Source organism: Canis lupus, chromosome 1 (genome assembly GCF_048164855.1).
Source record: "Canis lupus baileyi chromosome 1, mCanLup2.hap1, whole genome shotgun sequence".
In the NCBI taxonomy this organism is placed as follows: Eukaryota; Metazoa; Chordata; class Mammalia; order Carnivora; family Canidae; genus Canis; species Canis lupus.
The window spans coordinates 60,276,820-60,299,823 of NC_132838.1; the positions used below are offsets into that span (position 1 = coordinate 60,276,820).

General features: G+C 37.6%; 1 long non-coding RNA gene across 1 annotated transcript in view; it reads left to right on the forward strand.

The window, feature by feature from the left end:
- LOC140636639 (uncharacterized) overlaps nucleotides 1-23,004 on the forward strand; it is a 255,522-nt gene that overhangs the window by 25,635 nt on the left and 206,883 nt on the right. Inside the window, exon 2 of the long non-coding RNA XR_012033868.1 lies at nucleotides 8,945-9,066. This is a non-coding gene — a long non-coding RNA (uncharacterized lncRNA). The remainder of the gene's footprint in view (nucleotides 1-8,944; nucleotides 9,067-23,004) is intronic.

A 23,004-nucleotide genomic window follows, 5' to 3' on the forward strand; every position in this document is an offset into this window, starting at 1 on the left:
GTTATTCTATTGTAATAAGTTGCTGAGTTCCCTGAGTCAATCTTTATGATCCATTACCTTTGTTTCCCTCTTCGTTTCAGCTTCATTATTTTCCATAATTTTATCTTCTTTATCACCGATTCATTTCTCTGCTTCATCTATCCTCATTATTATGGCATCCATTTGGAATCTCATCTTAGATATAGCATTTTTCATTTTGGCCTGACTAAATTTTAGCTCTTTTATCTTTAAAGTAAGGAATTCTCTAGTGTCTTCTATGCCTTTTCCTTTTTTTTTTTTTTAAAGATTTTATTTATTTATTTGTAAGAGACACAGACACACACAGAGAGAGGCAGAGACACAGGCAGAGGGAGAAGCAGGCTCCATGCAGGGAGCCCGATATGGGACTCAATCCTGGCGTCCCTTCTATGCCTTTTCCATGCCCAGCTAGTATGTTTATATTTTTTGTTTTAAATTCTAGTTCAGACATCTTACTTATCACTGTATTGATGAAATCCCAAGCTGTCATTTCTTCCTATTCTCTCTTTTGGTGTGAATTTTGTCATTTTGGAGGAAAAAAAGGGAAAAGAAAGAGAAAAAGGTAAAATAAAAATTTAAAAAATTTAAAAATAAAGAAGTTAGATTTAGGTGTGTTCTAGTCTGCTTGTTATAAGACTTCCATGGATCATTTTTTCTGTTTGTAGATATGCAGCTTTGTTCTCTAAGACTTCTGCTCAATTTCATTGGTGTTCAGAATGATTTGACATTTATCTAGCTGTGTTCAATGAGGAGGCAAGCTTAGGGTCACCCTACTCCTCTGCCATCATAACCCTGTCCTCACTCATTCTACATCTTAATATTTAGTATTAATGTTCAGTTTTCAATACTTATTTCTGATTTTAATTGTGTGAGGATCTGTTATATCTGCATATAAAACAGATACTTCTAGGGATGCCTGGGTTGCTCAGTGGTTGAGCATCTGCCTTTGGCTCAGGGTGTGATCCCAGAGGTCCAGGATTGAGTCCCACATTGGGCTTCCTGCATGGAGCCTGCTTCTCCCTCTGCCCATGTCTCTGCCTTTCTCTATGCTCTCATGAAAAATAAATAAAATCTTAAAAAAATAAATAAAATACATACCTCTAGATAAAGATTTTCATCACTGCTGTTTTATTAAAATTGTAGTACTTCTAAATATCTGTATGTCTTTCCCTGTGTGACTTATACTACTTGGCCATATCAATCTCTCCCCATCTGTCACTGTCATCTGCTGTATTAGTATGCTATTGCTGCATAACAAATTACCACTAACTTAGTGGTTAAAATAACACCCATATATTAGCTCACAACCCAATAGGTCATAGTCCAGATAAACTTGATTGAGTTCCCTTTTGGGATCTCACAAGGCCAAAGTCAAAGTGTTGGCAGGGCTCTTTTTTAGAGGTTCTGGGGAAAATATATGCTTCCAGATTCATTCTTATTGTTAGCAGAATTCAGTTCTTTGTGGTTGTAGGACTGAGGCCCTGTTCATATGCTGGCTATTGGAAGGGGGTTGATAGCACTTCTGAGAGGCTTTTCTCAGATTCTTTGCTTGTGGCTCTCTCCTTCTTCAAGTAAGCAGGGGAGAATCTCATGTACAGAGTCCCCATTTATGCTGATATTATCTGACTTTTCTTTCTGCAACTGGCTGGAGAAACTCTGTTTTTCAAGGGCTCATGTGATTAGGTTTGTCTTCTCTGGCTAATCCCCCTATTTTAAAGACAAGTGATTAGTATACTTATATCCATCTGTAAATCCTTTATGCTATGTAATATAACACAATCACAGCGGTAATGACAGGAAGTAGAGGTCAGGGAGCCATCTTAGAATTCTACCTATTAAAAAAAAAAAAAAAAAGAATTCTACCTATTGCTCCAACCAACCTCTAGTCCATATCTCCCTACCTACTGAGCACTTGAGCATCAGATTTATTATCTTCCTCTCTGTCACACTCTGGGTTTGTTTTTGTTTTTAAGTAGGCTGCATGTGGGGCTTTGAACTCTTGATCCTGAGTTCAAGACATGAGCTAAGATCAAGAGTCAGATCTTAACTTAACTGACTGAGCTACCCAGGTGCCCCTCTCTATCATACTCCTAATGTCACATGGGGGCTCAGCATTTGTGCAGAGACCCTTGTTACACATTTATCCTTAAGTTCCTTTTCTCTGCAAATGGTTCTCCACTCCAGACCTTATTATTTTCATTCAGAAATGTCATACATATGAAATATGAAGCCTATGCTTCCAATTGTCTTGTGGGCTAAACTGGAACTACATCAGACTAGGTTAAATTTCCAATTCCTGCAAGGGAATGATGGGGCTAGGAAAGCAGGACCATCTTCTGGCTTTTTTTTTTTTTTTTTTTTTTTTTTAGTCTCACTGAACCTCTCACTCTGCAGTAGTCTTTTCCCCATGTGGGAACTAGGAAAGAGTTTCTCTTCTAGTTGATTCCATAGGGATTCAGTAGGGTATGAGGCAGTCCTGAAGCACTGTATTCCATGGTCTTACAAGTAGGAGGTCAACAAGAGGGTGACATGTCAGATCCTGGATGGACAATGCTGAAGTCAAAACACAGCAAATCCAAACCCAGGTGCTTATCAAGAGGAGCCAGCAAAGCATCAGCAGCAAGGATGTAGGGTAAAGGGAAGAGGCTTAAGGAGCAGGAAGGTTAGGGCAGTAGGGGAATAAGAGGCAGAGTGGCTGAAATGTAGATCTGCAGCCCAATTTCCTACTCCCTGGTTCTCCCTGTCCTCCTTTCCTTCCTTCTTTTTAACATTCGCAGCACATTTTAACCTGAACCAATCAGAATGGGTGGACACATCTTTCCATTTTACTTCAGTCTAAAGCAGTCTGCAGTAACTTTTACATCATTATATTCTGTAATGCTTAGAGCAGTATTTTGGGGGGTATTGAACAATAACATTAAATTAAAAAAAAGAAACAATAAAAGAGGGAAAAAGAGTTTGTTCACAACTAGTGCAGAAACATTAGCTAAGCCTTGTATGGCTAGAATTTTACCAATATCTTATTGAAAAATGATTAGCAGCTCAAGAGTAGGCCCAAAGTGTAATGATTGTGGGTGTTATGTGTATTTTGTTTTGTGAAGTTATAACTTAGATAACCATTGCCAATGTGTATGGTTTATTCTGTCACCAGCTGAAATTCCTTCCAGCCCATCCTGTTTTTGTTCTTACAGGGCTTCAATGTCTCCTCAGTATTGTTACCCAGTAACCCTTGAGCAGCATGTGCTCCATTGATTGTTATAATGGCTTTGGTGGCATCCAGGCTAGTACAGCACCTTCCTTTCAAGATGGGACTTTGGTGGTGCCCACAAAGAGTCACAGGAGCACTATATGCCCTTCAGAACACAATGTATGAAGTATGGTTTCATCACAATAATATCAAGTCATGCCATGTCCTACGGGACACATAATGTTCCAGTAAGGATATTAGAAAGTTTACAGAGCTGCTTAGGTTGGGCAGGCCAATAAGAGTTCATTGCGACATTTACAGTTTTCTCTAAACAAGAATATTGGAAAACACAGAGACCTACAGGTGGTTCTGGACCTGCAGCATCAGTCCCCCTGCCTCTGCCGGAAGTTTGCTTCAAGATCACTTCCTGGCTCTCTGTGGGCCAGAGCAGGTGGGCAGATATGACAGCACAACCCTCACTCCTGCCTGGCACTCAACAGTGCTGTCAGAAACATTTGTGTATTATCAATCCCATAATCATTTCTGAGAGACTGATGCATTTCTGTAAAAAAGCCTGATTTACATGGTGTGACTACAGATTTAAAAGATGGATTTTACTCTGGCTTGTTGAAATCATTCTTCAGAGACAATGTTTGAGAAAAAATTTGTCAAATGGTCTGTGGTCCACTTACCCTAGATATTAATCTCTGCCTACCAGTGCTGGGAGTCTCTTTTCCTCCTGAAAAAATTCCATTCTTATGAATTTAGTCCATTCATGTGGAATCAACCTTATAGGACTATTATTGCCTTCTCTTTTTTGAGGGACTAGAATGAAAAAAGAAAAGGCATTGGCAACCAATTGTGTAGCCCGGTTCGTAGAAAGACAAATGATCTTTTCTTATTCTTTAAAAATATACAAAGCTCTGCTAAAATAGAACTTCATATTACAGGTTGCAGTTATTAACTTAGGAGGTAATGGGGTTTCTACTTTCTCATGATAAAAGCTTCCCATGTTAACACCACCTACTGCATAATGTCTTGGCACGATGTGCAGAATTTTCTTTGTTATATAGTTAGTGAATGGCAACTTTTCCCTCATGAGTTCCAATTTTTAGGCAAAGATAACTCCATGAATTCTAAGAACAAGAGCTGTGTTCTCCTTAGAAATAGAGAGCAAGGCAGTGAAAGAGATACTATTTTTGGAATGCTTGTTAATCTTCTGTTTTATTATACGCCACACATATATTATTCAGAAAACTTCCCTAAAACATGAACATGAATAAACATTGTAATTCTTTACCATCAACCTTAATATTTCTAGAAGAGTGTATCGCTAAAAAAAGAGGTTTGGCAGAAAGCTCTTGTGCCTTTATTCTCAATCTTCTTGGCTCCTCACCCAACTTCTACGAATCTATAATGCCATCTTCATCTAAACCCTGTTGAAGCAGGAAGATGGAAGAAATGTGTAGCACTGAAGAGGCTCATACTTTTAGAGATTCCCAAAGCTTCCATACAGGGGGAAGGGAGTGTGTGCTGAGGAATAGGATTGTGTCTCTAACATAGGAATTGATTTGAAGTAAGGATGTGGGACAAAGGGGACTCCTCTAACAATCTTAGGTTACTATGGAGGATGGTTTCTCCTCCCACCTTGTGATAGAAATTATTCCCATCATCCCTGGAATTGTAGTCTTTCCACTTTACTGCTTAGGGATTGTTTATTGACTGGTAGGGCAAATTACTTTCAAGCAAAATGCTCCAGATCCCCACTTGGATTTGTGAATAGGGGGAGGATCAAGGGGCTATTAGATTTCCATAAGAATTTGAGTGTTTTAAGTAGTGAAAAGAATTTTTTTAGTTTGTAAAATGTTCATATTTACATTGCAAATTAGGATGATTTAGGGAAATATTGGCGTGCTAACGTAGAAAAGCATAGAATATAGTTTTCAGCGCCTTTTGTGTAGAACATTAGATCCATGAGATCCAGGAATTGTAGAATAATAAACTCCTATTTTCCCTTTAAAAATATGGGAGGCATACTTCACTCTGCTTGTTATGAAGAGTAAATGGGAGGAGAAAACATTGAGAATATTATAAAGTCTTATGTTTCTGATTTAGGCTACTGTTTAGAATGCTGATTGTCATTCACATTTTATGCGTATGAAACAATATGAGTTTTATAAAATTACTAAGTTTATGAGAGGATTAAGCAGGTTTTACTTTTATAGTCATAACGTGTTCAAATGCATTTGCATCAAATGGGAGATATAATTTCTCTTTGTAATTGAAATTTAAATCCCAGCATAAATACGGTGCTTAGAAAACTATTTTATGGGCCTTTCTTTTATAAGGATCCTGCATGGAAAGAGGGTTACACAGCTGGAGATTGTTTAGAGACAATTAAACTTATTGGCTTTTCAGCTGGTGATAAAAGCAGGGCTCTGAGACTCTCCGCATCTTGAAATTGTTACCCAGGTGAATTTCCTTTACAACACTAAGCTCTTTAGTATTCTTAAAAAATTATTTAACACCAGAGACTTAAGGGGATGATCTATTGGAATTTAAGCCCATGATGAACGCAAAGCATACATTTATCTTTAACATGATTCATGCAGGGTGAACATGAGACCCCAGCCATCTTAAGACGATTACTCACTTCTTTTCCTGAGGAAATTGAAGTGTACTGTTAGTCTGAGTACTCTCTGCCTCCTGTTTCTAGTGCCTCTGAAATAGTACCCTCACTCCCTTTAGATTTTAACATCTGCATCCCCTATTCTCTCCTCTAGACTAGGTAAGAGGCTGGCTTGTCTAATAATCCTGATAAGTAAGTGATTTAGAAATACTGCTGCTAAGAACAAGGATTTTATGGATGACTCTTATTAATGAGGAATTTTCAGAATCCATTGGTAAGATATATATTTACCAATGGTAAGATATTCACCATTGGTAAGATATATCTACATATATCTAAGGTAAGATATATGGTAAGATATATCTATATATCTACATAAGATATATATTTACCAATGGTAAGATACTTACCATTGGTAAGATATATATTTACCAATATTTACCAATTTACCTGTATATATGTAAGATTATATTTATCAATGGATATAGATATGTATATATATATATCTCCAATATTTCTTTCTAGTGGCTTACAAATCAGATCATGTAGAGGATGCTTGCTTTATGAAGTGTGTTTTATAAGTGTGTCAATTTTTCACAGAAACCCTAGAGGATACAAACTTTTATAGTTAAAACGCTTTCAGTTGGCAACTGGCTTGATCCACCTTTTAGCCAAACCCCAAGTGGCCACAATACTCAGATGTGAATAGATAATCTGATGCCATCAGCGTTTTGAGATTCTTTATTGATGTAACTAGTTGGAAAGTTGACCTGGCTTCTTCTCATTAGCGTGAGTATGGGTATCATATGGGTAAAGATGAATCTGTTACAGAAGTTTGATTTCTGAACTGGAGATTTTTACCCTTATTTGACTTAAATCTTTTCCCACTTAAATGTGACAGAATTTATTTCTTGGTACATAGCAAAGGCAGGCTGAATATTTAATTTAATTTGTCCTATTACACTAGTTCTATGTGTCTATTAACTTCGGGGGGAACATATTGAACTTGTCTTCGGTTTGCTATTTCATGCAGGGACATGAGATGGTGTCACTAATGCTTCCATCTCTTTGCTTCTGCTTGACACAGTTTTATTCTCCTTGACAGACATTCAGTGGTAAAAAGCAGTGTAATTATTAATTTCCCACTTGACATTGTGAACATTTTGGTGCTAAGTTAGCAGGTAAAAATGTCATTTCTATTATATGTACCCACAGAACTTCAAAGGGCTCCTCGCAATCGGGTCTTGAGTTGGAATGAAGACTGCATGACATGCAGATCCAGTAAAATTAACTTTGTTAACAGTACTTGACCTTTCTATAAAATACTCAATTTTGTCAGATCCTTTCCTCGTGATGATAGTGTGAAAAAAATTAACATTCATCATCTTTTATTGCTTGATGTTAGATGGAAAGAGATTATTTTAGCAACAGACCTGCATTGGTCTCTCCCATATTGAGCAAATGCTACTCCCTGGGGCTACAATAACTGCCAAGCTGTAGTAGGTATGGGAGCATATCAACCTGCTTTACTGAACTGATGTATGATGAGAGACAATTGCTTCCTTACAAAGGCACTACTGATTAATTGGCCTCAGAGAATTATGCCTCAGTCATATTAACTTGAGTGTTACTGCAGCGGTGAAGAGCCCTGGGCACAAAGGTATGTTGAAGGAACACAGCTTTTGGGCCATAGTGAATCTTACAGCTCAGCCCAGTGGAAGCATAACACTTGCTGCGTTAAAAAATTCCCCGTGGCCACAAAATAAACCAGAAACAGGGGGAGTTAATTTTTATAATATACTTTGACTCAGTATGTCCAAAATATTTCCAGGGTTCAATAGCCCCATGTGGTAACTGGCTGCCATATTGGCCAGAACAGCTCTAGAGACTCTGGATCTTCAAGTTATTTGAGTTCCTGACAGTGTGAAACTTGCTTTCTAATGCAAATGTCGTGTATGTGGAGGAAATACTGAAATATCAGTTAGGTACTGTAAATATCATATTTGGCCTTTGATGGATAGTTTTAACTCTAGTTTTGTAACACCTATGATCCAAATGGAAAAGGAAGTGATTTCTCTGAATCAGATTGGTGTGTGTGTGTGTGGTGGAAGGAGTCTTGGGACAGGTGTTTAGACAGCTCTGGTTTGTGAGGATCATTTACTAGTGACAGGGACAATTCAGGCTATCCTCACTGAGATTTATTTTTCTTATCTACAGAATAGAAATAGTATACTCTGTCTACCATTTTTCCATGTGTAGATAGGCTTGGCAAAGCACTTTAAAAAGTAACTGTAAAAAAGCTAAGGAATAAAAGGCACATTTGGGGTGCTAAAATTGTTTGAGACCAAAAGTAAATCTTTGGAAGCCATGCCCTGATTCCAAATAGTTCTCTGCTGCAAGGCTACTTTCTGCCTTTGTTTCCTCACTCAATTACTCCATTCAACTTTTAGATCAATTCTCTTTCCCCTTCAAAACACTCAGTTTATTTTGAAAAACTTTACTGTCTACATGGCATAGATGTTGGGCTGGGTTCTTTGTGTATATGTCTCATTTCATCCTCAAGACTACTCTACAAGTTCTGTTTCATTGTATGGACGAAGGTGATTTGCAGGGAGATGAAGTAATTTGCCCGACACCCCACAGAGACTAAGCTGTCATGTGAGTCAAGCCATCTGAAGAATCTACAGTTGAGTTACTTGAGCACTAGACGGCACTGCTGTCCATCTCATTTGCTGATGTGCTGTGCTCCTGCATGAATTGTATTTTTTTATATTCTGTATATTATGACCTTTTGACAAAAATAATCTTTCTGGCTGGGCAGAGATTGCCCCTCCTGAGGCTGGCCAATTTTTAGAGATGGCAAAAGACTCAGCTGGAGCATGCCATCACTATGTAAGAAACCAACGCAGAGCCATGGGTCTTATGTCTAGCTCCAGCTCATACACCTCATGAGGCAGTATTCTTCTATCCTAATCATCCTGGAGCCAGGTACCAGGAAACTGGACACCACCTGTGTAGGTAGGTGCCCACTGAAGTCATTAAAACCAGCCAGTCCTGAAAACCAGCCAGTCCTGAACTGTGTATCTTGCCCTGCCTTGCCTTTCCTACAGGAACACTACTAAGATTGTGGCTTATGCACTTTCCTGGCTCCTATCTTCTGCTGTCTGACCCAAACCTGGTGCTTCTCCTGTGACTCTGTGTGGCATGTGGTGAACCCCCCGCCCCAGGACCTGTGAGTATGACAAACTTTGTTTTTGTGTATCTTTCCTGTGTCTCCCTTTGTGGCCGTACTTTAACCATTACCTAAAAGAACACAGAGCACTGAACCACAGCAGTCTGGGCATGACGGTAGTCATTAATGATACACTTTTGAATAAAAAATTATTTTTCACTGCTTTATAGTAATTTTCCACCTTGTACTAACTGTAAGGGGACAGTGGATCACCCAAGAATGACCAGAATATCATAAAAATGGAGATTTCTCCAAGTTTAGTGAAGACAGCCCTCTGGGGTAAACATGATTGTGACATTTGGATGCAAAGGGCTTTTTAAAGTTTTTCTTAGGAGCTGGTCAAGTTACAGTAGTCCAAGTTCAGTTTTTAGAGCTGTGCTACAATGAGTAGTTTCTTGAAATGTCCAGGGAAAAAAATCTAATTTGGAACAAGAATATGAGTGTGGGTGATAGATGTGAATTTAAGACAGAGAAGGGGAGGAAAAAAGCTTTGTGCTCTGTTTTTGTCTCAGAGGTATCTGTAAGATGAAGCAAATAAGTAGTAAGAATCCATTAAGCATGCACTCTTTTTAGGGCACTATTGGGGATATGAATATGATAGAGATATCACATGCTAACTTATTGGGGGGCTAAAATACACTACATGAAAAATTGGGTAATGTAAAAGGGTAATGTATCTTATTGGGGGGCTAAAATACACTACATGAGAAGGAGAGGTGGAATATGATTACTGGCTGAACAGAGGGTCAGGCCACAGGTGCTTCCTTCTGTGGTCACGATGAGGTGAGAGCACTGAGCTGGGAATGCCATGGTGGGATGTCCAGTGAGAGCTGGGGCACATAAGGACCAGAGAGACCATGTAAAATGTGGACAGTTGGCAAGAAAAAGAGAAAGTATTTCAGATATTGAAGAAGATATGTGATTGTTTCTATGCAATGATTAGAGCCTGGGAGGGCAGTGGGAGGAGAGATAACTAATCTGTGCATCCACTGAAACTTTCATAACTAAGATGACTCTCAAAGGCCACCTGAACGCAGAAAAGGGAGACCATTGGCCAGACAACATGACTCATTGGGATGAAATTTTGATTTATTCTGATTTAATAATTTGTCCCTAAGAAAGCATAAATTTTAGTTCCATTAAAGTGTAACCTAACTATAAAAGGGATGGACCAGGAAGAAGGTCAAGATACATCTCAGTGTTAAATATACCCTCATCTGGGTGTCAAAGGATTGTGGAGGTCTTCTGGGGCTCTGCTGGGACACGATGAAGTCACCTGCCTCACTAGTCTCCAAGCCCTCATCGCTGCAGTGATCACACTTACTGAAAGGGTGTAATTCCCATTGCGGTCCTCGCCAGGCACACTTCCAACCACTGTGTTCTGGTTTCTTCCCCATTGATATGTTAGTTTAGTGCATATACTTGTCACAGATTGAAGGCTCCGTAAAATATAAGAAATGATTGAGGTTGCAGATTGTCGAGAGGCAAACTTTATTTCACAAGCCCAAGGGGATAATTTACTTTTCATCTCCTCCCTCTCTCTCAAAATAGAGAACCACCAACAAATGGTATATAAAGGAAAACAGAGCAAACAGAAGAGGGAAACTTTGCAATTTATTAACTCAAGCATGAAAGCACAGAAAATAAGCAGGGCTCAACTTACTTGGAAAAATAAGTCTGAACCTATTGCATTAAAACATGGTGTTGTGCTAATCTAATGAGTTTTCAGGCAAATGAGGCATGAAACATTGCCAAAATATAAAGTCAGTAACATATCCAAATTACTATTTAATGCCATTATATGTTTTATCTTACTGGGAACTGGTAAAGAATGGATTATTAATAAATCTGCATTAGTAGCCAAAGAGGTGAAATTATTTTGCAAAAATTTATTATTCTGGTAACTTGTTGATAATGGCAGGTCAAAAGCAACTGAACTTCCAGCAATAGATACACATATACTTATTTTGTAAGAAAGTACTAACAAGGGCAGCCCGGGTGGCTCAGCGATTTAGCACCTGCCTTCGGCCCAGGGCGTGATCCTGGAGACCCCTGATCGAGTCCCACGTTGGTCCCACATTGGTATCCCTGGGTGGAGCCTGCTTCTCCCTCTGCCTGTGTCTCTGCCTCTCTCTCTCTCTCTCTCTCTCTCTGTGTCTCTCATGAATAAATAGATAATATCTTAAAAGAAAAAAAGGAAGCACTAACAAGACGGAATACATTTTTACTTTAGTCATTCAGTCCTGAGGAATTCAAGACAATGCTGAAAGAGTTGAAACTTGATAGTATGTATGCAGCTTTGAGGCTAGCATGAAATAACCAAGAACTGTAATATAATTAAAAAAAAAAAGAAAATTATTTACCAGACATATTCATAAGATTTATTTGGAAAAAAATTTAAAAATAGCTTTAAAGTTTATCCTAGAATTATTCCATTAAATTCTGGATATTGTTGAATACAGTGTTTTCCTTTTGAATATAGCTGAGTGGGATTAATGAAAAGCTTTGGGTTATGTTTTCAGTAGTGAAAAATGGAAATGATTTATTCTAGACACCCTGATTTTATTATAATACTGTCAAGTCATTAAAATATTGCCAAATTAGGTACAGTTTAGTAAGGGATGGCAGCTCATGAATTTTTTACATCCTTATTTATATGGTTGTTTGAATCTATTTATGTACCATTTGTAATTATTTCTAATGATTAGTACTACTGGCTATTACGTGACAAATCCTTTTTCAGGGGAAAATTAATCTTTCATCCTTCACATGATCAAAAACTTGTCTTTTAAAGGCATCTTAAGTGCCTTCCAGTGAATTTAATGTGGTATTTATTCTGCCTAGGGGAGGCAGGACTAACTCTACAATTTTTATCTCTACGAGCTATTGTCCAGTGTGTATTGACAGTTCATTTGGTTTCGAATGGTTCTAAATGATTCTCCACACTTGGGTAGATGTGCTTATCTGTGAATGAGCAGGTTTCTTGGGCGCACTTGTTCCTGTCACCTTGTGCTGATTTAAATGCCCTTGGTGCTCTGGAATCATATTACAGTGGGAGGGCATCAGAAAAAGGAGCTGGCCCAGCAAGAAGCAGCAAATTTCTCCTTTGTCTGATTCTACTCTGACGGAATTTCTGGTTCTGACAGGAATGAGAAGTTGCTCTTCTGGTGTGCAGTCCATCACACAGCTGGGGGTCCAGCCAGAACTTCCATCGGCATCCACAGTTCTATACCAGGCCAAGCAGCATGCATCTGATCTTTTGTATTCATACCCTTTACTACCACATCTTTACTACCAAATTGGGGACCCTCATCTTCCTTGACCTACCCCATGTAGCTTTACACCTCATTTTCTCTCTCTCTCATCAGATGGAGCCAGTTGGCACTTCTCTTGAGTTATATCATTTCCCACTTCTTTCCTAGCAGCAAAGCTACACCACCACAGCCCCTGTAACTCTATCCATCTGCCCATTTGGGCTTTCAAGGGTCTGGTAAAAATTGGAGATAGAATTTTTAATTGATCTCTTACAGTAAGTTACAATACCATTAGCATACAAACAAAAATGTACTTGACTAGGAAAGAATTTGCCTGGACCTCTTTAAAATCTGCCTATGATTTTATGGCACTAAAACACATGATTTAGTTTGGCATTGAGGCTCTGTGACAAGAGGATGGGTGAAAATCCCTAAAAATCTTTGGTGTCAGTCTATAGCGCATGCTTCTCTTACTGGTATTCAATGCAAACTGGTTTTAAGAACAAACTGCTCTGGGGTTGGTTGAGTGTGGGAAGAATAAAACAAATCTTTCTCTGTGCAAATAAGTTTGTTTAAGACTTATACAAAATTATGCAGATTTATTTACTGATAATACTACTTTTATGTGTTCACATGCATTTTGAATCTCTAAGATGGAGATGTTGTCAGGCAGTGTTTGCGGAGATTGTGTGAACATGCATACCCCTTCTTGGAACGCAGTCAGTGGAAGGCTTCTCTGTCAAATGGCCTGTGGATAGTTCGTAATTCTGTCTACTTGGCAGCAAAATTCAAGCCCTCCCCTCCTGAACTGTTGAATAGCCAAATTATAAATGTCTGATCAAATATCCATGAGAGTATAATCAATACCAAATACATTACTGCACTTACCCAAGTTTCTCTGCTATAATTCTTAAACTTTTCTATACTGCTCATATAAAGACCTCTCCCAAATTAATTGGTACCATAAATCATTAGAGAAAAGCACATTCTGCCTGGATTATTATAATGTGGCATATTTTCCCAATAGTTTGGAGAAAGGCAGAGATTGGGGGCCCTCATCAGACATTTTGTCAGTTATGCAGCTGCTCTTCGCCTTTGCAAATGTTCTCACTCAGGGTTCCAGACAGTCTCAATGTGAAAAACCCAGGGAAAAGGGACATCGGGGAGTTATTGGCTCCCAGATTGAACAAAACAGGCAAGGGCAGGACCACAAGTAGAATGAGGCCTCGAACAGAGCAGGACTCTCTCCAGCTGCCTCTGATCTGCACTTCTGCGTGCTTGTTGGCTGCGTTCACTTTTTCTGCAGCTGTACTTCTTCCACGTGGCTTTCAATGTGGCCTTACTGCCTTATGTTTTCCTTGCTTCCCCATCTGAGAGTCAGACTATTCCTTTCCTTTTAATTTAGAAAATCATGAAGGAGGCTGATGACCGGCCATCTTGGATCATTTACCACCTGGACAAGTCACTATGGCTCTGAATGGGACCATGTAAGAAGATGGCAGTGCCCTGTTAGAGCATCCCGTGCACAAGTCAGGGAGAAAGGCCATAGTCTACTAGGGGGACGGTACAGTGCTCATCAGAAGCAAGGGAATAATAAATGTCCTCTTCAAAATGCCTGCCCCCATTCTTTAATAGCTGACTCTGTCTCCTTTCCTGGCCTTACCTGAGGGGCCCTGCAAGCTGTCCCCTCTATCCTCACCCTCAGCCCAAACCTTCTGAGAACTTGGGAGGGTGGGTGAAGGATGTAGGACGATGAGCAGACCAAACTGTTTATGTAACTCAGGTATGATTCGGGGAGCCTCCTCCGTGGTTTTGGTGTTTGTAAAGCCTGAATGTCTATCCTTTAACTTTGCTCCTTGCAAAGGAATCAGTTGATCAGGGCTGATTTGTGTCTTTCTGGGATGATTTCTTGAAGCTCTTCCAGGCCAGTGATTCTGGTAATTGTCCTTGTTCCTGAGGTCCCAGTACTTGTGACATTTAAGCTCAGTTCCAAATTAGTCCCTTCTCTCTCCTTCTGGAGGAGTGAAAAGGAGAATGGGAGGGGTGATGCTTCTGTGGCTTTTCTTCTATCTGGACATTGCCAATGTGGATCTCTCATTATTTCACTGAAATTGTTAGCATCATTATTATGCCACCGCTAAAACTTTGTTAGCCTTACTTGCTATCTGTGGATGAACTAGACTTCTATAATTATAGCAGATGAAAAAAGGAGAGCTGTGAATTACATTTGATGAGGTGCATTTGATAAAATAATGTACAAATAAGATGTATTTTACGTTTTATTTCTATAGTAATGCCTATAGCATGATAATATCAGTGAATATTCAGTAAAATACTACCATCTTTTTTAAAGATGGGAAAATGGGTGCTGGGTGGCTCAGTGGGCTGAGCATCCGATTTTTAATTTTGATTCATGTCATGATATCAGAGTTGTGAGCTCAAGCCCTGCATTGGGGTCCCCGGGATTCTCTCTTTTTCTCTCTCTCTCTGTCTCTCTCCCTGCTCTCTCTCTCTCTCTCAAAAAATAAAATAAATAAATAAGATTTAAAAAAAAGGGAAAAACAGATGCCCAGGCTGGTGAGACATGAGAGTTAGTTGAAGAAGTATGCATCTTAGCTCTTTCTAGGCTAAGGATTTTTCTAGTTAATATTGATGCTTCTTACATCTTAAATCGTGGGTTATTAGAAAACTATATTTCACTAATTTATTTAGATTAATTAGTGTACAGAAGTGTAGATCAGTAGGTTTCAAACTCATGGAAGTAACCATAGAAATAGTGTTAAAAAAAAGTGTCAGACCCAGGGTTTTCTCTTTTGAAATTGCTTGATTTCAAACAGTTTTAAGTCTCTTTCTCTCCTCCCCCCTTTATCCTCTTTTGCTCTATTGTCATGATCATTTTAGGTGGTTAGTATGCATCTTAGTACCTGGTTGCCTGAAATTAAACATATTTCCCCAAGAAATGACTTCTGTTTTCAAAAAGACTTTTGTTTAATTTAGGGAGAGTGAATAAATTCACAGAGCAGGATTTATCAATAATGGGTAAAAATCACAGAAGCTTGACATGGAAGCATCTCTCATTCATTTTAAATCTGTACTGGAGTTTTAAAAGAACAGAGCTTATATTTGCTTACATTTTGTAAAAAGTTTTATAGTTTATAAAGAACTTGCCTACATATAAAATCTTATTTGATTAGGGTTGCCAAAAAATAAACAAAAACCCACTTAAGTTTGAATTCCTACAGAACACACAGTAAGTTTTTAGTGTAAGTACGTTCTAAAAATTGCATGAGATATGCTTATACTAAAAATTATTCCTTGTGTATGTGGAATTCAAATTTAACTGATTATCCTGTATTTTATTTGACAAAGCCATATTTGATCCTTTGATAAATCTGTAAACTTAGTAGGACACTGTCTCCATTATACAAATGAGGACCTTAAATGTGAGTGGTCTCCTATGTGTCAGATCCTGGGCTATTCTTGATCATGACATGATGCATAATTCATAGATCCTGCCTTTAAGGCTACTCCAGTCAAGTTATCAGGAAACAAGTCATCAGTATAATGTATGTAATAATAGGGGAAAGAATAGAGTAATACAGCATCCTATATAAAGGATGCTTAACCCAATATTGGCAAATCAGGTTTCCTATGGTGGTGACGTACATTTTGAATCTTGAATGTTGAGAAAGAATTGGGAGCAGATGAGTTTGGGGGAGGGAGAAAGAAAGAGAAGAAAGTTCTGGTGTCACTTAAGGAACTTCATACTACTGTTCAATATTACTGGCTAGAGGATATACTTTGAGTTGGGGAGTGGTGACAGGTGAAGCTAAAGAGGTGGGCAAAAGTCAACTCATGAACTGATATGTGCAATGCAAATTTTTCTTTGGGGCAATATTACTCTTCAAGGTGAGATGAAATGATTGAATTTGAGTTTTATTGTGATCACCATATTGCAACTAAGACAATGGGTTGTAAAGGACAAGACTTAAGGAAAATTATTCATTGGAAGAGCCACAGTAATTTGGGTGACAAATGAAGGTGTTGAGAACGGGGATAATGGCCACTGAGATGGGGAGAAATGGATCTTTGGGGAGATATCAGGAAGGCTAAGCAACAGGAATTATTTACAGACCTGGTGTGTGAGGGAGATAAATAGGTGAAGCTGCTGGAAACTGGATGGATGAATGACATCATTTATTGATGTAGGGAACAATGTCATATGGGAGGGAACAAATACTTTTCAGTTTTGGATATGTTCAGTCTGACATGCCTGTAGGGCTTCCACGCAGAGATATTAAGGAGGGTAGTTTATGTAAACATTAAACCTAGAAGAGAGATCTGGGCTGAAGAGGCCTTATGATTTATGATTCATGAGCTTATTAGAGTTATGTGTTGAAATAATAGGTAAGCATGAGATCACCCAGGAGTGTTTGGAGTCAAAGAGTGTTTGCCACACAGAACCTCCAGGGAAAAATCAACAGTCAAGAAGCAAAATGTGCAGAGGAAGCCGACAATGCAATAGCATCTGCAAAGGAAACTAAATGGGAATGTCCAAGCCAATAGAGAAAAACTAAGGAAGAAGTTGTAAAGGTCCAACTTTCGAAAAGCAGAGGACAAATATAATAAAATGATAACTGAAAAAAGTTCCATCTTTAGTCATACAACAAGGATTGTTGATAATCTTGGTTTGATGTGGCGACCTGGCTCAGAAAGTGAGGTGCTCCATACCTATAAGGAGATGAGGTGAACTGGACTATAGGTGAGATCCACTTGCAAATAGAGTCATGAGTTTAAGAAGACCAGGACAGGCAACAATACTTGCCTCATTCTGTTCTTTGGAGCATTAATACATTAAGAATCTTCCTTAAAAAAAAAATCTGTAGCAAAATAAATTTGGGAAATATTACATTGTGTTAGCATATTTAATATTCTGAGAAGATCTGGAACAATAAAACCTGCCTAATTTTGCTTCTCTTAGAATTTCCAATATATTGTTCTTTTTGTGTAATAACAATGTGATGGAACAGTTTAGGAAATTCTGTGCTAGCAGATATGAGGCAGTGGATGCAAAAAGGTGAACAGTATTATCTTAGAAATACATAAAATACTGATAGACTTTTAGCTGTAGCTATTTTGATAAACTTTGATTTTAACAAGTTCTACAAATCAACCAATAAAGTGATTTCCCCCCTGCCAATGAAAGTTAAAAAACAACAACACACAAAACACTTAAGAATGGTGTTATTTTTAACCATAAAAGAGTCAAACAATGAGTCATATAAAGAGAAAATATAAATCAACTACAACCCTGCCCCTCAGATATAATCATTGTTAAAGACAGTTTGTATACATATGCTTAGAAAATAATGAGAACACATCATTCATATTATTTGGGGATCTAGATTCTTCCCACCATCAGCAAGGGTCCCGTGTGCCTGGAGACCTTGAGAAATTCCAGAATTGCCTATTGTTTTAACATTTGCCAATATAAGTAAAATCAAATTTTCTTATTTTTTATTTCTTTAATAATAAATATGAACATCTTTTCCCATGTCAGTAGACTATATATTTTCATTTAGTTCTTTTGTAATTACTCACACATGTTTCTTGACCATTTTTCTGTTGCTGTTTGTCTTTTTCTTATTGATTTTCAAAAGCTCTTTTTTTTTTCAAAAGCTCTTATATTAGAAATACTATTGTTCTATAATATAGGCTTGAAATATTTTTGCTGTTTTTCCGTTTTCTCGTAATTTTGTTGTTAATTATGTTTATTGTAGTAGTCAAATCTATTCATCTTTCCTTTATTGTTTTGGCCTTGGTACTTTGTTTTAAAAATATTTTGACATCCCAAGTTTATACTTATAGATGTATTTACCTAGATTTCCTTGTAGTTTTGTTTGTTTGTTTGTTTCTCATGTTTTTGACCATTGCATAATGTATGGAATAGACATCCTTCAGCTTCACCCAATGCTCAGCTTCATCAGGTACAGCAAAGGTGACAGATGGGATAAGGCTTAGAGGCATCCGTTTGACTTAACACATCGTTCAAACAAAAATAAATGAGTTTTTTTTTTTTTTGGCATTTTTGGTTATAATTTTGATGCAGTCAAGTCAGAATATTCATGTTTTAAAAAGTAGGTCAATTTCAAAATGTGTTCATGGTGGATGGAGGCATAACTTTTTCCTTACCAAATTTTTATTATCAAATTTATGAAGCGACAAGTGTAAATTTTTCCCCCTACATTTGAATCTCTCAAATGACTTTCAGGGTTCTTGAATGTCCACAACAGTACTATTTTGCATTGTTGTACCAGAGAAGATCAGAGACACATGTTCTCTTTGCCAGAAAAATCTCTGCTGAGTACATGGAAAGAATTAGTTCTTAAGTGTGATGACAATAGTAGACATCTGTTGTTTTGGCTTGCTCACCATTTCTTCCTCCCTTAGTACCAGCACACCAATTTTCTTTTGGAAAAAATCCTTTCCTCAACTCTGTGTAGTCCTATGGGAGCTCCTTGTCCTGAGGCACTCTCTTCTCTGCCTCAGGGGCAGGTTTATGACAGAATGGCCAATTGTATCACATGTTCTTCCCCCTTGGTCTTAGTGATTTGTTGACGGATAGTCATGTGATCCAAAACTAGGTTAAGTTTTTGGTAAGATTTGATGTATGAGCCTCGTGTCGGGGAGGGAGGCGAAGGAAGGGTCATATTTTCTTTTGGTCATAAACTCTATTGAAAATATAAATTTGTGCCTTTTGAAGTTATGTTCTTTGCTTTTTCTGTAAAAGAAATTGATGTCAACATGCAAAGAAGCAGAGAAAGAGATGAGGAGTGGAGAACTGCATTTAGTTAAGCCTGAAATCAGTACTAAACCCTCAACTCTTAGATGCAAACCTAATCCATTAGTTAGCTCTTCCTCTTTTTTATTCCTTAAAGCTAAGTTGAACTGTCCTTGATTTTTATCACTTGCAACTAAAAGATTGTTGATTAATACACAATAAAGTAATAGGCTTTCAACTGCTGAATATTATTATTGTTGAATAGATGTTGATGGCTAGATTTTATAATTTGATTTTGGCCTGGAATTGGGGTCTAACATGAGAAAGAAGATAGCTTTGAAACAATGAGACAGCACTCTGATTTCCTAATAAAAGGGCCTGAGAATTATTTTCAGGTTTGCTACTGAATAATTGCATAATTCTCTTCTGAAAATGGCTGCATTATTGAAGAATGTTATTGAAGTGATGCTAGGAATTCACTAGACAGTGCTCTCCCACAATCTCCTCAAATGAGCAGTAGCTGTTTAAGATGCACACTATCAAGCACAGTTGTTGTGATAGGGATTGATTAAATGATTCCAAAAGCCTGGCATTCCCTAGAGACTATGGCCGTGTAATAGCTGGTGTCATTGCCCTCTGTTTTTTTTTCCCCCCTCTGTTTAAGTAGTGTATTTAGAGGTGGGTTTGTGGTGCTGGGTTCCCCTGATGGATTGGCCTACCGAAGCACACTATGTAGGACACAGAAACCACAGAGTGTGACTCCTTATTACATTGGTGATTTTTGAATACCAGATACTTTGTAATATTCAAGCACTAGTCTTTTAACATCTAAGTAGCATGTACTACTACTTTAAGGTGGCTTTCAAAGGAAAATTCTTCAGTCTTGTTATCTTTTTACATGGTATATTTCATACTTTAAAAAAAGGTATGTAAAAATTCAAGTAGTTGAACTGCGTTGTTGGCAAGTCCTTCCCTTTCTCCTTCTCTCCCTCCCTTTCTCTCTCTTTCTCTCTTTCTTTTTTTAAAATTTTATTTATTTTTTTAAGTGATTTTTTTTTTTTAATTTTTTTTTATTTATTTATGACAGTCACACAGAGAGAGAGTGAGAGAGAGAGAGAGAGAGGCAGAGACACAGGCAGAGGGAGAAGCAGGCTCCATGCACCGGGAGCCCGACGTGGGATTCGATCCTGGGTCTCCAGGATCGTGCCCTGGGCCAAAGGCAGGCGCTAAACCACTGCGCCACCCAGGGATCCCTAAGTGATTTTTTTTTTTAAACATAGCAATTTGGCTCTGGTGCTGGCTATATAGCTGTTTTCAGCTAACATCAGTGATTTACTCTCTTTTTCATTGTTGCATCATTATCCTCATAAACATTTTCTTCTCATAGGACATACATCATCCTAGCACATCAGTTCACAAGTGTAGACTAATAGAGAAGAGAGAAGATGAGTTTGTGACACCTGCTTTGACTTTTTCCACATCTTTTAATCAAATAACTGAATGGTTTCTGTAACATTTCTCAGACACTTTATGTCCAACTTGGCAATAATGTGTTAGAAACAGAAGTGGAAGGGGAGGGGAAGAATGATGAGGTAAGCAAGGGTTTGAGGCAGAAGAATTGTAATGACTGTGGAATTGTTTTCTTTAAAAATTTTTATTGAAGCATAAAAGAAAAAAATTAAATGAATTGGTTCATTAATTTTCACATATGTATGTGTCCACATAGCTACTACCCAGATCAATATATAGAATATTTCCAGCACTTCAGAAGTCTCCCTCCTTCCCTCTTCAAGTCAATATCCCTCTCAGCGATGACCATTATTCGGAGCTTTATCATTACAGAATGGTGTTTGCTGTTCTTGAACTTCCATAAATGGAATCATGTAGCATATACTTTTTATTTGGCTACTTATGTTCAGCATTTTGTCTGTAAGATTCATCATTGTTGTTGACTGAGTTATATATTATAAGAATACATCACAATTTGCTTCAGTTGTAAGATAATACTGCAATTAGGCAAACCAATAGAGACAGAAGTAGATTAGTGATTGCTTGGAACTAAAGGTGATAACAGGGATTAATGGTGAAGGAAAATGGGGGATCTTACTGGGGTAATGAAAATGTTGTAAAATTAGATAATGGAGATAGTTGCATAACTTTGTAAATTTCCTAAAAATCATTGAATTGCATATTTTATATTGTTGATCTTTAAAAGATGAATGAACCCAGGATGATCACACTCACCACCCAAACTGAAAAATGGTAGCACCTTATCACTTGATTTAGATATTTTCCTTTTTAAAAAATGAAATTTATAGATGCAATTTAAATTTATTTTTAATCTTCCACAAACTTATTGCCTTCTCTTTTCCAGATGTTTCTACTATCATGAAATTGGCATATATCCTTCCTGTTTATGTTTACATATATATAGTATGTATTATATATGTATATAATATATGCACATATTTATTATCAGCATATAATGTGGTTATGTAATGAAATGATGAAATATAAGCCTTGTTAATTGGTACCTAGCATACAGTTAGGTATTCATCAAGTATCAGTAAAATAAATACATGTATTCAGAATAACATCTAGTTTTTAGATTGCAGAAGGAATGCATATGTAATGAAAAACACTTGGCAAACAGGAAAATAGGAAGAGAAACAAAGCTATAATCTCTTCTAATCTCACCGTTTGAACATGACTTTTATTAATCTGTTGTCATATTTTTCTTGTAACTGTTCATACATATATATGAAGCTGCCTGGGCCCTCTGGCCAACCTAGTCATCTTTAAACTACAGCAACATTCCTTAGCCCGCATGATCGATGAACTAACCTTTCTTTGTAAATCTATAGATCATGCATCCTTTCCTAGAAAGAAGAGAGCATAACCCTCAAGCATTAAGGAACCAGACCGCCCCCCCCCCCTTGCACAACCCCTGGACACTAAGGAACCAGACCCCTTTGCACAACCACCTAGCACGGAGATAAGGACTATAGCTGGCACCATTGAGTCTGCATGTAATCCAAGAATGCTATGGACCACTGCACTCTCTTTACTGATTAACTGCCCTAAGCCCCTTTAAAAGCCCCTGGGCCAGGCTGAAACCTCAGAACTGGCCTTTGTACAAGAGTCCACCTTCTCCTTGGGTGGCCAGCCTTCTAAATCAAATTCATATTCCTTTCCAATCAAAACTTATCTCTTGAGTATTGGCCTTCCATGCAATGGGCAGCTGAATTTGGGGTTTCAGTAATATATATATATATTTATACATATATGCTGAATACGTTCCTTTATTGCCTATTTTAAAAATTAGTAATGTATTATTTTATATTGTCTCCTCTGTGTCAGAAACTTCTATGGAACACTTTATATACATTATTTCATTAAAACACACCGTGACTACATTTATCTACAACATGATTTGTGCTAATTGCATGACATTCTATTGTATGGATTTATTATAATTTACTTTATTAATCTACCATTCTTAAACATTAGTTTGCTTCCAAATTTTCACCCTTCTAAGTAACAAATCAAAGAAATTACTTATAAGAAATTTCTTATATGTATGTGGAATTTATATATGGAATATTCATATTCCTTATCTATAACTGATTATTTACTCAGGATAAAGCCCTAGAACCAGAACTAGAAGGCCAAAGAATAGATACATTTTAGAATTTTGTGATTTGTTTTATCAAAATAAACTTCAGAAAAGTTGTACCCTTTTAGACTTTCACCAGTAGTATAGGAGACCAGCTTAAGACAAACAAGTAGGTTTTGTGTCAATATAGGAGATGACAAAGTAGTTTTCCTAGAGATTTAGGCAGATGTTGAATGAACATCTGTCACGGCTGCTGGAAAGGAGGCTAATATTGGGTGACATTTGAT